Raw genomic sequence first — 17,972 nt, 5'->3', positions numbered from 1 at the left:
GTTGTATTCTTATTTGTCTAGAGATGCGGTCTCACTCTGAAGCCCAGGCTGAGCACAGTGGTGCCATCATAGCTACAGCCTCCAACTCCTGGGCTCAAGCCACCCTCCCACCTCGGTCTTCCAAGTAGCTGGGACTACAGGTGCCTACCAGCATGCCCAGCTAATTTTTTATTCAGCTTAGGGAAGTGTATAAGCCTTCCTGACATTTTATTTTGCCAAGTAAAGATGTTGAAAAAGTGACTATCATGTACTATACATTATCTTAGTAAAACAAAGGATATTTCAAACCCATAAAATATACAATCCCAGAATAAAGACCATCCTGAAAAAAAAAAAAGACTTTTCTTTTTTTTTTTTTTTTATTTTTTTAGACTGAGTCTCACTCTGCTGCCCAGAATGGAGTGCAGTGGCAAGATCTTGGCTCATTGCAACCTCCGCCTCCCAGATTCAAGCAATTCTCCTACCTCAGCCTTGAGTGGCTACGATTACAAGTGCCTGCCACCACATCTGGCTAATTTTTGTATTTTTGGTAGAGAGGGGTTTCACCATGCTGGCCAGGCTGGTCTCGAACTCCTGACCTCAGGTGATCCATCTGCCTCACCCTCCCAAAGTGCTGGGATCATAAGCATGAGCCACCGTGCCCAGCCTTATTATCAATTTTTATTAGATCAGAGCTTCTCAAACTAAGCACTACTGACATTTAGGGCCAGCTCATTCTCTGTTGTGGGGTCTGTCCTGGGCACTGTAGGGTGTTTAGCAACATCTCTGGCCTCTACCCACCAGATGCCAGTAACACCTCCCCCAAGTTGCAACAACCAAAAATGCCTCCAGAAATTGCCAGATGTCCCTGGGGATCACAATCACCACCAATTGAGAAGAGGTACAAAATCTCAAATCCAAAAGGTGCAATGAAAAGTGAAATTTCCCTTACACCCCCAGACCCCTGTCCCCCTTTCCCTGGAGGCAATTACTGATACCAGTTCCTCATGTCGCCTTCCAGAGATCATTTTTGCAAACATACACACATACATATGAGCGTGTATGTGTTGTTTTGTTTTGCTTTGTTTTATTTTACCTCACACAAATAGTAAGAGTGCCATATACACTGCTCTGCGTCTGGCTTTTTTCTTTTAATGTATCTTGGAAATCATTCTGTATTAATACACCAAGAGCCTCCTCATTCTTTCATAAGCCTGTGTCATGTTCTATTGTACTTGGTAATTGCCAGTCTCCTACTCCTGAACATTCAAGTTGCTTTCAACTTTTGCTTAAACAAACAGTGCTGAAATGAATGGCTTGTCAGCCGTTCCTCTGGGATCTGCCTTCAAAATAGATCTGGGATCTGCATTTCTCCCTCCCCGACTGCTCCAACTTGGGGCCACGACACTGTTGTCTATTGCCTTCGTATTGCAGCCATGTCCAGACTGGCTTCCCTATTTCTGCCCTTGATCTTTCAGGCTCTTCTCAAAATATTGGCCAGAGGGATCCTGTCAAACTGTCAGTCTGATCATGTCACTTTGCTGTCAAAACCTTCCTAAGGCATTTCGTCACACGTTAAATAAAGTCCAAAGTCCCTGGCTGGGTCTGCAAATCCCTACATCCACTGGCTTCTGCCTGCGTCTCTGTTTCATCTCCCACTGCTCTCACCCAAGGGTGCTCTGCTCTAACACTCCAGTCCTCTGCTCTTCCTCAAACACACTCACTGTGGGCCCACCTAATGATGTAGCCCCCTTCTGATCCCCTTCCAGTCCCCTCTACCCTCTTTAATCTGTGCACAGAGCACTGAGATGACTTCCCCAAGTTCACCCAGCTAGGAAGGGGCAAAACTGGGATTTTTCTTTTGAGACAGAGTCTCGCTCTCATCCAGGCTGGAGTGCAGTGGCATGATCTCGGCTCACTGCAACGTCCACTTGTATTTTTAGTACAGATGGGATTTTGCCATGTTGGTTAGGCTGACCTCAAACTCTTGACCTCAAGTGATCCGACCACCTCAGCCTCCCAAAGTGCTGGGATTACAGGTGTGAGCCACTGCACCTGACCAAAATTGGGGTTTTAACTCAAATCTGTCTGATTTTACCAGGTTACTGGCACTACCAAAAGGATCAAGCATGATAATTCACAGGGCTGGCTGTGCAGGGTTTAAGAAAGCTGGGTCTGGAACTAGATCACCTGAGTTCAAAATCCTGGCTGCTCCACTTACTGGCTCTTGGCACCAACCGAGGAAGTCTCCAGCCTCCTCGCTTCAATGTCCCCATCTGCAGCATGAGGCTAATTCACTTTAGCAACCGTTAGGTTTTAAGCCCCTCAGGACAAGGGATAGGGTAAAGAGATCCAGGCAGTAATGTACACACACGGGGGATTGGATCTTAACTTTATTTGAAATTTTGATATTTTGTTTATGGATTTTTGGCATTAATTTTTATTTTTTTAAATATTACCAGACAGGGCACAGTGGCTCATGCCTGTAATCCCAGAACTTTGCAGGCCAAGGCAGGAGGATCACTTGAGCCCAGGAGTTGGAGACCAGCCTGGGCAATGTGGTTAAACTCCAGCTCTGGAAGAAATACAAAATTCAGCTGGGTGCAGTGGCGTGTGCCTGTAGTCTCAGCTACTTGGGAGGCTCAGGCAGGAGGATCATTTGAGCCCAGGAATTCAAGGCTGCAGTGAGCCATGATCACACCACTGTACTCCAGCCTGGGTGACAGATCAAGACCCTGTTCCCCTACCAAAAAAAAAAAAAGGGCAATAAAATATTCCTTATTTTGATTTCTGAGGTTGTGTGTGTGTGAACATGGTATATGACATGGCATGATTCCTGAGGTTTTGGTATCCCCTTAAGTCTTACATATTTTGATATTTTGGAGATGAAGCACTGAGCAAAGCAAATCCCTGCCTTCAAGAGACACACATCCCAGTGGGGGAGGCTGCCAATAAACAGATAAAAATATATGACACTTCTGGTGCTAAGAAGAAAAATGAAGTTGGGTAAAGAGACAGAGACATGGGGCTAAGAATAGTACCCCTCACACAAGAGTTGGTGTAAAGATTAAAAGAAATAATCCATGGAAAGGGCCTCGTGCATAGGCTGGCACCATATGTGCTATGGAAACATTGGCCACCGATGTGATTTCCACACTGGGCTCGAGGTTCAAGACTCCAGAGCTCTGCCCTCTGGGAGCTTTCAGCGTGGGGCAGCATGTCATGAGCTGTTTATCAGGACCTACTAGGGCAGCAGCTCCCAAACTCTGTGTGTCACGGACCCTCTCACAAGTCTGATGAAACCCACACCCCCTTCTCAGACTCAGAAAAATACTTAAATGTCAATACATAAGAGATTTTCCTCTTTCTCTCTCTCTCTCTCCCTCTCTCTCTCACCTCTCTCTCTCTCTTTTTAAGAGACAGGTCTCACTCTGTCACCCAGGCGGAGTGCAGCGGCACGATCATGGCTCACTGTAGTCTCCATCTGTCTGGCTCGTTACCCTCCCACCTCAGCCTCCCAAGTAGCAGGGACTACAGGTGAACATCACCATACCCAGTTTTTTTTTTTTTAGAGATGGGTCTCTTAATAATTTTTGTAGAAACAGGGTCTCACTATGTTGCCCAAGCTGGTCTCTGAACTCCTGGCCTCAAGCAATTTTCCTGCCTTGGTCTCCCAAAGCACTGGGATTATAGGCATGAGCCACTGCACTTAGCTAAATACATGGGTTGCAAAGGAAACCTACTGAAATGCAATTATCAAAATATTTTAGATGTGTGATGTAGTAATACAAGTGCTTCTTTATTAACAAATTAAATAACCAGGCCTGGTGTTCACAACTGCAATCCCAGCACTTTGGGAGGCTGAGGCAGGAGGATCCCTTGAGGCCTGGAGTTCAAGGCTCCAGTGAGCTATGACTGAGCCACTGAACTCCAGCCTGGATAACAGAGCAAGGCCCTGTCTCAAATAAATAAATAAAAAGATCTAGCACTAAGTATAGTAACGACCACAATTTTGAGGTCGTGAAGATTATGTTATTTTGAGACATCTGCAACAACCATAATGAGATACAAAATAATCAGTGATTTTTCTTCTAGAGACAAGATCTTACTCTGTCGCTCCGGCTGAGGTTCAATGGCATGATCATAATTCGCTGCAGCCTTGAACTCCTGAGCTCAAGCTATCCTCCCACCTCAGCCTCCTGAGTAGCTGGGACTGCAGGTACATACCACCACTCCTAGCCTGTGATTTTTGTGTATGTGACAATGTCACTGGAACACATTACTATGATTTGTTGCCAGAGTCATACCTAAAGGAAGTGCCATACTTCAACTAGAGGTCAGTGAAAATAAAATTATATAGTTTTATTCCGTACAAATTTATAGACCCAGATCATGAACCCCTGCATTTGGGGGTTTTGACATATGTTTCATGGGTCATGACCAGCAATTTTGTAATGAAAGAGTAAAATAGACCGGAGTAGAATAAACTAGAGGGGAATCGAGGTCAGCATGCATTGCTCATAAAAGGTAAATACAGATTCATGAAACTTTCATGTCAATTGTATGTGCATATTACAGGTAATGCTGCAAAATATACTTCTTCCTGCAACTTCATGGTCAAAAATACTTGAAACACAATGATGTGCAGGCACACAGGCCCAGCTCAGCCACTGCCACATCACAGGCACCCGCAAACACCCCTGCCCTTCCCTCTGACCCCTGTCAGCCTTGGCTGGGTCCCCATCTGCTCTCCTGCCCACACACAAGTATGCACACCAGATTCAAGCTCATAAAAGGCCATGTTGTCAGTGGCTGCACAGCTTTCCCCCCTCCTTGGGGAGAGGAGCAGGTGTGGCGATGCCCATGTCCTGAGCTCATCGCCTGTTTGAGGACCTGGCCCCTCTGAGGACCACATGGCCCCACAGCAAATATTAGGAAAGCCAGCTGGTGGGGTGTCTGAAGGTGCCAGGCTGTAAAGGCTTGGGGCTAATGGAACCACCTCTGATAAGACACTGCAGGGAACTAAGGCCGGACAGATGTTTCTGCACTTTCTGTACATGTGTGCACTCTTATTCCCAATCCTAGCTATTGAAGGGGATAGCCTGGGAGAGGGCACCTGAATCACAAGAACAAACTTCTAAGGGAATCTACTCTCCAGCCTCCCAAGTGCAAAGGAGTTTGACACTCTGCAGATGGGAAGTGAAGGAATGGGAAATGATTCCCATTCAGATGTGTGGGCAATAAACTTCATACTAATAGGCAAGAAATTGGTAAATTGAAAAGATAGGCTTTGCATTGCGAGTGGGAGTCGGGGGTGGGGAGTCAAGCTACAGTTCAGCATAGTGGTTCACAATAGAAACTTTAGGGTCTGAAACATCTGAGTTCAGATCCTGGCTACCCCACTTCTTTTCTGTGTGATTTAGAGCCAGTCATTTTCTCTCTCTGGACCTTGATTTTCTAGTCTATCAAATGGGGAAATAATAGCATCTACTTCAAGGGGCTTATGAACAGGCACTGAGTGAGTGCTCAATAACAGTGGCTCTCATTGTAACCATCTCTATTATCCCACTGCAGCCTGGGGCCTAGTTATGTTCCTTAATGGGGATCTAGGCCGGGCACAGTGGCTCACACCTGTAAGCCCTTTGGGAGGCTGAGGCAGGTGGATCACCTAAGGTCAGGAGTTCGAGACCAGCCTGACCAACATGGTGAAGGCCCTGTCTCTGCTAATAATACAAAAACTAGCCAGGTGTGGTGGTGTATGCCTGTAATCCCGGCTACTTGGGAGACTGAGGCAGGAGAATTGCTTGAACCTGGGAGGCAAACATTGCAGTGAGCTGAGATCATGCCATTGTATTCCAGCCTGGGTGACAAGAGTGAGACTCTGTCTCANAAAAAAAAAAAAAAAAAAAAAGGAGATCTATTGTTCAGGCTCAGCATCTCACAGCGCCAGGAATCACAAAGGACATAAAATCAAACCAGTTAATATTTATTCAGCATTTACTGGGTTCATTTGCTAATTTCTTAGCAACAACCCTAAGAAACACAAACTATGAAGTCATCATCAGAGGAGTCATCATGAAATTATCATCACCAATGACACTGTGAAATTACCACAATCCTTAGTTTACAGATGAAGAACTGTATTCGTTACCCATTGCTGTGTAACAAAGTATCCTAATGCTTAGCAGCTTAAAACAACAATCAACACTCACATTTCACACAGTTTCTTTGGCACAGGTATTTGAGAGTGGCTTAGATGGATGGTTCCTGTATAGACTCTCTTGTAAAGTTGCAGTCAAGACAGACATCAGCCAGGGCCAGGCACAGTGGCTCGTGCCTATAATCCCAGCACTTTGGGAGGCTGAGGCAGGAGGATCGCTTGAGGCCAGGAGTTTGAGACCAACCTGGGCAACATAGTGAGACCCCATCTCTACAAAAATAAAAATAAAATTAGCTGGTCATGGTGGTACACACCTGGAGTCCCAGCTACTTGGAAAGCTGAGGGGGGAGGATGGCTTGAGCCCAGGAGTTCAAGGCTGCAGTGAGCTGTGATTGTGCCACTGCACTCCAGCTTGGGCAACAGAGCAAGATTCCGTCTCTTAAAAAAAAAAGTCAGCCAGGGGTGACATCCTCTGGGGGCTTGCTGGGCTGCAGGGGCTGCCTCTAAGATGGCTCCCTCACATGCTAGCAAATTGCTGAGGAGCTATGGCAGGAGGCCTGGATTCTTCAGCACATGAATCTCTTCACAGAGTTTCTTTTTTATTTTTTTTTTCCTCCCCAAAGGTCAACAGAGTTTCTTGAGTGTCCTTACAAAGTAGGTGCTGGCTTCCCCCAGAATGAGAGATCAAGAGAAAGAGAGGAGCCATAATGTCTTTTTCCCCAAAGATTTTTGTTGCAGTAAAATAGACGTGACATAAAATTTATCATTTTAACCATTTTTAACTGTGCACTTCCATGATCTTGAGTATATTCACATTTTTGGCAAATAGCAGCACCATCCATTTCCAGAACTTTTTTATATTCCCAGACGGAAACTTCATATCCATTAGACAGTAACTCTCTACTTCTCCTCCCCCCAGCCCCTGGCAACCACCACTCCACTTTCTGTCTCCATGAACTTGATTATTCTGGGTATCTCATATAAATGGAATCATATAATGTGTAACCTTTTGTGGCTGGCTTATTTCACGGAGTATAATGTTCATCTATGTTGTAGCATATGCCAGAATGTCTTTCCTTTTTAAAGTTGAATAATATTCCATTGTTAGAATATCCTTTTCTTATCTAGCCGTGGAAGTCACACATACTATCACTTCCAAAATACCCTGTTGGTCCCACAGGTCAGCCCTATTCACTGCCGAAGAGGCCCACACAAATGAGTGAATGCTGGAAGGTGAGAGTCACTGGAGCCATCTTGGAGGTCAGCTGCCACAGAGCCAAGACCCAGGAGGTTTCATGATTTACCTAAGGTCACACAGCAGGCCAGGGACAGCCCCAGGATTTGAGCCCAGATTGCATAACACCAGTGCGACATGTGACCACACTACTGTAGGTGATGACTACAGAGGTATCCCCGCCCTTCGGTCCACACCTCAGCATGGCTTCTGCCGGTGAAGGAAGAGATACGTAGAGAATTGGAGACTCCTTGGATGGGTCAGAAGGCCTGGAGTAGACTCTCCATTCTTTTTTTTTTTTTTAATTGAGACAGAGTCTCACTGTGTCACCCAGGCTGGAGTGTAGTGGTGCAATCTCAGCTCACTGCAACCTCCACCGCTGGGGTTCAAGCGACTCTCCTGCCTCAGCCTCCCAAGTAGCTGGGACTACAGGTGTGTACCACCACGCCTGGCTAATTGTTGTATTTTTTATTTTAATAGAAATGGGGTCTCATCATGTTACCCAGGCTGGTTTCAAACTCCTGGGCTCAAGCAATCTACCTGCCTCAGCCTCTCAAAGTACTGAGGCGACAGGCGTGAACTACTGCACCCAGTGGAGTCTCGGTTCTGACACTAACACACCATGTGAACCTCTTCAGGCCTCCGTTTCTTTAGTTGTCAGGCAGAGGCAATAATAGCTACTTCCCACATTGTTGAAGTAGATAAAGAAAATGAATGCATCGTATAAAGCTTAGTCCACGGACTGATATGCAGAAATAACACATTAACTTCTTCTACATTTTGTTTCTAAATGTTTTAATGTTTTTACTCAGTAATAATTTCACGTGGTGCCCAATGGGAAAGATATAAAAGGATCTGCAAGAAAATCTCCTTCTTTTCTTTTATCCTTTGAGACAGGGTCTCCCTCTGTCACCCAGGCTGGAGTTCAGTGGCGCAACCACAGCTCACTGCAGCCTCAAACACTCAGGCTCAGGTAATCCTCCAAACTCAGCCTCCTGAGTAGCTGGGATGACAGGCATGCACCACCACACCCAGCTAATTTTGGTTTTGTTTTTTGTTTTTTGGTTTTTTTTGATACAGGGTTTTCCCATGTTGTCCAGGTTGGTCTCAAACTCCTGGACTGAGTTCAAGGGATCCTCTCGCCTCAGTCTCCCAAAGTCCTGGGATTACAAGTGTAAGCCACCGCACCTGGCCTGAAAATTTCCTTCTTACCCCATCCTTTGGCCACCCGGTTTCCCTCTGCAGAGGCAACCGCTGTTCCTAGGGTCTGGTTGAAATATCACATTTCTTTATTTCCTTAAAGCAATCTAATTTCCAAGGACCCGCTGAGCTGGAGATAATGTAAGCTCGGCCCTTCTTGGGGTGGGGATCTCACCTGGTATCAAGGCAGGGATGGAGGAGGGGGCAGGGACTTCTAGTTATCCATTATGTCCCATGTTGGTGACTTTGGAGATGCCCGTTGTTCCAGGAATGTAGAATCCTCAGAGCCAAGTAAAGGGAGGAGCTGAAACCTGAGCGCTACATTACCCCAGTAAGCCAGGGAGTCGGTCCTCAAAGCATTAAAGAGAGCCTGAAAATTGCAAGCACAAAACTCCCCAACAATGATGGATGATGCTGCCTCTCGCTGGAATAGTATGCATTACTTAAAATTTTAACTGTAGACAGTGTGGAGATATTAAAAGTTCTTAAGCTATAATGTAAAGTTAAAAATAAATAAGTTCTAGACACAGCTAAGGCACTGCATCTTTCAGGAGGCTTTGCTCATCCTTTCCCCTGTCAAAAGCTATTAGGTTGTGAAAAGCAATTGTGATTCTTGCTATCACTTTCAATGACAAGAACTGCAATTACTTTTGCACCAACCTAATAGATCAGGTGCTTTTTCTGAGCTCCCGCAGCCTCCAGAGCCTCCCCCATTACAGGTTTCACAGCACAAGGCTTTAACTCCCAGTGGCTTCAGTGAGCTGGTTAACCCAGCAGAGCGGGGAGCCGGATGGCCTGGCCACAGTCTTGGCTCCTGTTTTCTAGCTGTCTGACCCTGAGCAAGTTATTTCACCTCTCTGTGCTTCATGAACTGGTACGAGTAACAGTTAGTTCTGAGGGCTGTAGTCAGGATGAAATGTGATGTCTCTTTGTAAAATCCTTGTCACACTCAATAAATGTTCGTTACTATGGTGTTTTCCTTTCTGCGCCAGACCACAAGTTCCATGTAGGCAACAATCTTGTCTTTTTTTTTTTTTAATTGAGACAGAGTCTCGCTCTGTCGCCCAGGCTGGAGTATAGTGGCACGATCTCAGCTCACTGTAACCTCCACCTCCCAGGTTCAAGCAATTCTGAGTAGCTGGGATTACAGGCGCATGCCACCACACCCAGCATCCTTAGTAGAGACAGAGTTTCACCATGTTGGCCAGGCTGGTCTCGACCTCCTGACCTCAAGTGATCCACCTGCCTCGGCCTCCCAAAGCACTGGGATTACAGGTGTGAGTCACTGCACCTGGCCTTTTGTCTTTTTCTTACCTGTGTTCCCAGTGCCCAGAATAGAGCCTGGCACCAGGCAGGCACTCAGAAAGGGTTTGCTGAATGAGCGCAAACATTCATTCCACAAATATTTATCAAGGTGCTTAAGAAATCTGTCTCTCTGAGCCAGATCCTAGGGGGACAAAGGTGAATGAGACATGTAGTCTGTGCTCTCATGGGGTTTATACCCTCATGTGAAAGACAGCCAATAAATAAATGGTCAAATAAATAAACAAGCCAATATAAGCTATTGCTTATTGTGATGGAGAAAATGAAATGGGTGTGATGCAGAGAAACTGTTCCTCCAGATGGCAATCAAGGAAGGTCTCCCTGAGATGGTGACTGTGAGACAAGACATGGAAGGAGCTAGCTATGGGAAGAGCTGGGATAACAACCTTTCAGGCAGAGGGCACAGCAAGTGCAAAGACCCTGAGGCAGGAATGCTCTCAGGAGGCCAGCAGGGCTAAAGAAGGATGAGGGAGCAGAATGGTGGGCAGAAGCGGGGAGGCTAGCAGGGGTCCATCATGCAGCCCCTTGTCAAGCAGGACAAGCAGGCTGGAGTTCCCCCTGGCAGCAGTGAGCAGCCATTGGGAAAGTTTCAGTGGGAGAGGGGTGTCAACACTGCCCTTGCATCCAGGAGCCCCCACACAATGGGAACAGTCCCAGCCTAAATCTGGAGGCATCTGCTTCTCAAGGCAGCGTCTGAGCTCAGCCTGGAGGACTTAGCCTGGGAGCCGCTGCCATCCAACCTTGTCTCTGTCTTGTCTCAAGTCAGATTCAAGGCCCCATTAATATAAATGAGGCCCTTTGCTGACTCGATTTCCAAATGAGTCCAGACGTTCAAGTTCTCTATTCCAGGAAATGTGAAATTTATGTAAAGAAAATTAAAAGAGAAACCGGGGAAGCATCTCCTTAAGTGCCTGCTTCCTGGGTAAGCGAGCCAGTTCTGTGTGTCTGGCAGAAGATGGATGAAGGTGCCATCAAGGGCTGCTGGGAGCCTGTGGCCATCAGGAAGGATGGGAGAGGGGTGGCGGGGGAACGCCCTGGATCCCCTTTCTTCCCTCAAAGAGGGAGCCATGGTACGAATGGAAAACCAACATTATGTTCTCAGTCATAAGCAGGAGCTAAGCTATGAGGATGCAAAGGCATAAGAATGGTACAATGGGCCGGGTGCAGTGGCTCACCCCAGAACTTTGAGAGGCCAAGGTGGGCGGATCACCTGAGGTCAGGAATTCAAGACCAGGCTGGCCAACATGGTGAAATCCTGTCTCTACTAAAAATGCAAAAATTAGCCAGGTTTGGTGGCACACACCTGTAATCCCAGCTACTCGGGAGGCTGAGGCAAGAGAATCACTTGAACCTAGGAGGCGGAGGTTGCAGTGAGCCAAGATCGCGCCACTGCACTCCAGCCTGGGCCACAGAGTGAGACTCCATCTCAAAAAAAAAAAAAAAAAAAAAAAAAAAGCAAAAAAAAAAAAAAAAAAAAAGAAAGAAAGAAAGAAAAAAGAATGATACAATAAACTTTGGGAACTCAGGGGGAAAGGTGGGAAGGGGGTGAGGGATAAAAACATTACAAATTCAGTGTATACTGCTTGGGTTCAGAGTATACTGCCTGGGTGAAGCGTAGACTGCTCGGGTGATGGGTGCACCAAACATTTCACAAATCATCACTGAAGAACTTACTCATGTAACCAAATACCACCACCTATTCCCCAAAAAAATCTATTAAATTTAAAAAAAAATCTAAAAAAAGAGAGCCATGGTAATAATAGTTTATGTTCCTTGCTACATGTCTAGCCCTGTTATGAGTGCTTTACTTACATGGATCATCTCCTCACAACACGATGGAGTAAGCACTACCATTTTTTCAGATGGGAAGCTAAGGCTCATATTGGCGAAATGACTTGATCAAGGTCACAGAGCAAAACAGTGGCCATAACAGGACTCAGGTCTATTTCACTAATACTCACACAGACCCTCTTGTCCAGAGCTGAGACCGTGTGGAATGGCAGAAAGGCTCAGGAGTAGAGACCTGGGCTTGAATGCAAGCTCCAACTACTAGCCTGCTGTGTGACCTTGGATAAGTCACCTCCCTCCCTGAGGATCAGTTCTTTCACAATCACAGCCCCTTCCCCACGAGATTCATCTCTGAATTAAAGGAGGTATGCACCAAGATGCCAAGTGCAGGATTTCAGCTTTTCAGGGTTTCAAACCCTCTCAAGCTGTTTTTTGAAAAGAAAAACGAATATAAACTCATAGAATTGAAAAATCTTAGGGCAACTAACTTCAGGTGTGGCTGGATCCAGGGCCTCTAAAGATATCATAAGGGATGAGTTTTTCCTCTCTCTCTCCTTGTAGTGGACTCTCACTGGGAATTCCAGGGTTATAGAATTCTTACAGCTAGAAATCTGAATGGAAAGGGAGCTCTTTTTCCCAACAGAGCAGCAAAAATTCCAGGATTCACTCTGATTGGACCAGCTTGGGTCAGGTACTCATCCTATAACTAATCTCTAGTTATAGGAGCAAGAGGGATGGAGGATGCTGATTGGGTGACCTGGATCACACGCCCACCCCTGGAGTCTTAGGGACGGGTACAGAAGGCCCAGGTGGAACCACAGTAAAGGGAAGAGGTTAGGTTCTCTAAAGGAAAACTGGGGTTCTGTTACCAGAAAAATTGCGAGTGGCTTCCAGGCCAGCACAAATGCCAGCTTATACTCTTGGCACATAGTAGGTCCTAAGCAAATGTCTGTTCAATTGAATGAACAAATATCTACCCCCAGAGATAGTGGTAAGGATAAAATAAAATAATGTATGCAGAGTCCCTGGCGCACAGTCAGCACTCAATAAATATTGTTTTAAAGGAACAAAATGTGCTCAGGTTGGGTTTGGATTCTAGTCATGTGCTGATGAGCCCAGATGCTGGAAGGAGCCAGGAGAGGCTTCCTTTGCCTCATCCCTGCCTCCTGCACATTCACTGCCCAGCCCCGGGCAGGGTGAGGACCACCGTAAAGAGAGTGATGCACTTGCCACTGATGCAAATGTAAGATGCACCCAAAAACTGAGTAATCAAGAGAAATAATATCTAATGCAATATTTTTTAAAACCAATATTCAAGCAAAAGTCCATGAGGAATGAAATATCAACATTTTAAGACATCCATATACACATATTTGCATGTCACTTATATTTAAATATCCAGACACATACACACATGAACATTTTCACAGACATTTTACATCAATTTGCTTATATCTATGCTCAGGGCCACTGCACTGCACAGCTCCAGGAGGTCCCATTTCATTGCAATTCGTGTGAATGGCGCTCCCTGAATGGTGCAGGCACAGCCTCTGTGACTGAACACAGCAAACCTGTACAAGAAGAAACACGTGTGTCCATTGCCCCCCATGTGTACAGGCATAACCACCTCTATGCCACCAATGTGTGCCACATAACATCACACACACAGACGCTTCGAGAGATTTGACTACACAACACTGTCACATACATGTTCGTGCCTCTGCCTCAGGGCCTTTGCACTTGCTGTTCCCTCTGCTTGAAATGCTCTTGCAAATAACCATGTAACTCCCTCTTTTACCTCCTTCAAGTTGTCCTCAAAGGTCACTTTCTCAGTGAGGCCTTCCCTGACACACTCACAACCCCACTGCTTTCTAAAATGCAACACCCCCTTACAGCTGGAATCTCCCAGCCCTGCTTTCTTTTCCTTCGTAGTACTTATTATCATCTGATATAATAGCTATTTTCCTTCATGGCATATTTGATATCTCTCTACCTCACTAGAGCATCAGCTCTACTCTTGCAGGGGTTTTTGCTTGCTTTGTTCACTGCTATGGTCTCAGCCTTTAGAACAATACCTGGCACGCAGTATTGTTGCAGCATGACAGCATGAATAGGTATTCAACAAAAAAGTATTTGTTGAATGAATGAAAAAGGCCAGGGAAGTGGGGATCCCTGAGGATGACTGAGACCAAATTTCCCACCACACCAGCAGGAAGGCAACCCAGAGTCAGATGCAGATTGATGCCAAGAATTAAGGAACAATGCAAGGTACATGGTAAGTGCCGTGAGAGTATTATCTCATTTAATCCTCATAACAGTCCTATGAGGTATTACCATTCACCTCATTTGACATTAGAGGGAACTAAAGCACTTAGAGGTTAGCTCACTTGCCCATATGCCACAGCACAGAAGAGGCAAAGCTGAGACTCAAACTCAGGCAGCTTGACTCCACAGCCCAGACACCACACACACACACACACACACACACACACACACACACACACACGCACATGTTGCCTCACCAGGCCCTCCCAGCCTTCAAACAATTCTCAGAAATGAGAACTCCCGGCCGGGCACCGTGGCTAACACCTGTAATCCCAGCACTTTGGGAGGCTGAGTTGAGTGGATCACTTGAGGTCAAGAGTTCTAGACCAGCCTGGGCAACATGGTGAAACCCCATCTCTACTACAAATACAAAAATTAGCTGGCCATGGTAGCACACACCTGTAATCCCAGCTACTCAGGAGGCTGAGGCAGGAAAATCACTTGAACCCTGGAGGCAGAGGTTGCAGTGAGCCAAGATCGCACCACTACACTCCAGCCTGGGCTACAGAGTGAGACTCCATCTCAAAAAAAGAAAACCAGAAATGAGAACCCCCTTCCCCCAGACTGAGTGTTTAGGGTCCCCGTGTTTCCCGCCCCCCTCCATTGTCCCCACTGCATCCCAGCCAAGAGCAAACCTGCGTCCCTGGTGACGCAGGAAGCTGTAGGCTGTCCGGTTGTCATGGCAACAGCCGCCAGTCCCTGTAAACAGTCTTGCCTCCTGGCTGCCTGGCTGACTCGCTCTCACCACCCTCAGACGCTGTGTCCTGGACCTTGCTGCACACTTGACCCGTTCTGGGTGGCTGGGTGAGCCAAAGATCCAAAACATCCATCCTGCTTCCCACCTGGGAGGTTGGAGGAATAGGACGTGTAGAAGCAGCAAACCTGGGTCCTCACTGCCCTTCCTGCCCCCTCTTGGCTGCGTGACCTTGAGGAGACCCTTCTCCATGACTCAGGTCTCTTGTTCCTACTTTACAGGGTAGTCATGAGGAGCTAATGAGTTCTTTTCTTCCTTCATTCATTCATTCAACAGATAATTATCGAACACTTTCCATGTGCCAGGCAATGGCCTAAGTGTTGGTGACACAGCAGTGACCAAGGAAGACCTGATCCTCTGGGAGATACATGACAAACCAATTCTGGGAAGAAAATAATATAGGAGCATGTGTGTGACGGGGGAAAGAGAACAGGGCTACTTTTCTTAGGTGATCAGGAAAAGCCTCCCTGAGGAAGTACCATTTGAGCTAGACCAAAATAAGAAGATAGCCAAGCAAAGCTATGGGAAAAGAAGTACTCTAGGAAGCAAGTGCAGCAGGTGCAAAGGCCCTGAGGCAGGGATGACCCAGCCTATTTACAGGACAGAAGGCCTTCCCTCAAAATAATGCTAGGAGGGCGGGCCCAAGGTGTGAACTCTGGTGCTGCAGGTAGAGGGAAAGAAAGTGAACATTGACAAGGGATGCTGCGCGGGATGGCAGGTGGAGACGCTCTCATAGCCAGCGGCCAAGCGCAGCTTCCAGCTCCTGGAGGGGCAGCTCTCAGACTCGGGGTCTGAGCTCCTGCACCAGGATAGAGCAGTACAGTAGCAGTAACAGTACAACATATTCCAGATGCTTTGCATATATTAACTAGTTTGATCCTTACTATCCTAAGGGAGAGGTTACTGAGATGATTGAATAGTAGTAAAGCTGAATACATATCTGGCTGCAAAGCCCATCATCCCAGCCATCATGCTGGAAGCTCTGTAAATGGGCAAAGAGACTCAGTCCAAAGCCTCCAGGAGTGGTGGGGATAGTGGCGGATGTGGCCTGTGTAAAGGACTCCAGCTCCAGCCCGTGTGGCAGTGTGTGGGAATGCAGACTCACAGTGGCAAGATGTTCTAATTTTCTAAAATAAGCCAGACTGCTGTGTGAACTCTCCTGATTTTAAAATGTTGACTCCATTGTTATTTTCAACATTGGATGGTCAAATAAGACATAACATCATTCTAGACCTCCAGATGGGACCGGCTACATAATTTGCGGGGTCCAATACAAAATGCAAATGCAGAGCCCCTTGTTCAAAAGTAAGAATGTCAAGCCAGCGACAGCAGAACACTAAACCAAGCTCAGGTTGCTTCTGAGTGCAAAGCATGCTGGGGCCCTGTGCAAACGGCCTTGCATGAGCATGAAGCCAACTCGCCTCAAACGTGGGCACTTCCTAAGAACTTGTTGAATTAAGTGGAAGGAAGGGGTCGGGCACAGTGGCTCACACCTGTAATCCCAGCACTTTGGGAGGCCGAGGCGGACAGATGACTTGAGTTGCAGACCAGGCTGGAGTTCTAGGCCAGCCTGGCCAACACGGTGAAACCCTGTCACTGCCAAAAAATACAAAAAAATGGTGGTGCACACCTGTAGTTCCAGCTACTCAGGAGGCTGAGGTGGGAGAGTCACTTGAACCTGGGAGATGAAGGCTGCAGTGAGCCGAGCTTGCACCACTGTGCTCCAGCCTAGGCAATGGAGCAAGACCCTGTCTCTAAATAAATAACTAAATGGAAAGAAGGGGAAAAGGAAGGAAAATGAACACCTATACAGCACCTACTATGCATCAGACATAGCTTTATAAAATAGCAATACTTATAAAGCACTCACCACGTGCCAGGCACCGTAGGCAATAATGCATCTAAACCTCACACCAGCGCTGTAAGATGGTGCTCTTGTGAATCCCGTTTTCCAGATGAGGAAGCTGGGACTCAGGGAAGTGAAGCCACTTGGTCACTGCTAATTACTGTGGTGGCAAGGGGTGAGGGAGAACAAATGGGAAAAATAAGAGGGAGACCAAGGCAAGAGGAAGAGAAGCCACCCCAAGCCTGTCTCCCAAGCTGGGCTGCACTCAGGTCTCTGCCAAGACCGCGTGGAATTTGGGGAGGCCGCCACACCCCAGAGAAGGGCCCGTGGCATTTCTGAATCACGGTGCCATCCGCCCCGGCTTGGCTCCTCTCCGGCGATCCAATTACTAAATGTAGCCGCATTCTTTAAAAATGTCTTTCCTCTTATGTAATGCAATAGTGACAAACGCCAAACAGATGGTGCTGTGACAAGCTTTTTAAAAGTTGATTAGGAGCTCATCTTTCAAAATTAATGTATGGGCATTTAAACAAGCTTCAGTCGGCCACAAAACTCAATCAAGAATCCATAAGGGACAAATTGCTTGGTGGACTGGCTACACTCACAACCTTCCCGGCCAGGGTTTGATGGGAAAAGTTTGGGGAATGGTAATAGCATGGGTCAGGTTGACTTGTGAGCCGGGGTCAAAAAGACAGCTGGTTTGGGCAGAGAGGAGAAATGCCTTGGGCCTCCCGAAAGCTCAAGAGGCTGGAGCCTCCTCAATCTATTTACGAAGACTTTGTTGTTTTTTTTCTCAAAATTGTACATCGTCTTCGAGAGAGCGGACAGTCTCTCCCTGCCTCAGGAGGGAAGCGGGTTAGTCACAAACTATGTCAGATGCTGCCAGCGAGCTGTTTCACCCCCACCCTTTCTTCCTCAGTGCTCAGGGATGAGATCATTTCATTTGGAGCCAATTATAGACGGAGAATGCTGGGGATGTGCAAAGAACCCTCCTCAGAACCCTTCCCTCCCACATCACAGGCTGTACCCTGCCAGGATGGGCAAGAACAAGAGGCCAAGCACCCAGCCCCAGATCCCACCCCAGGGTTTCTGAAGGCCATGCATTCCTAAGTCATAGCTTGGATCTGTCAAGCTAGGATGCCAAGCTGTTGGCTAGACAAAACCTGTTGGCCTCAGAAGTTCAGAGCTGTATGAGCCCTTAAAGATCACCACTGTTCAGATGGGGAAACTGAGACTCAGAGAAGGGAAGCAGCTTGCTCGGGGTCCCATGGCAAGTTGGCAACAAAGCCAGAGAGGTGAATGGTGGCTTCTCTACCACCCACGAGGAGGATGCCTGTGGTCTGAAACCTGCTCAGCATCCCTT

The sequence above is a fragment of the Cebus imitator genome, unplaced genomic scaffold, assembly GCF_001604975.1.
Source record: "Cebus imitator isolate Cc_AM_T3 unplaced genomic scaffold, Cebus_imitator-1.0 Scaffold132, whole genome shotgun sequence".
Classification (NCBI taxonomy): Eukaryota; Metazoa; Chordata; class Mammalia; order Primates; family Cebidae; genus Cebus; species Cebus imitator.
The sequence above is the reverse complement of the archived record's forward strand: the minus strand, read 5'-3'. Positions refer to the sequence as shown.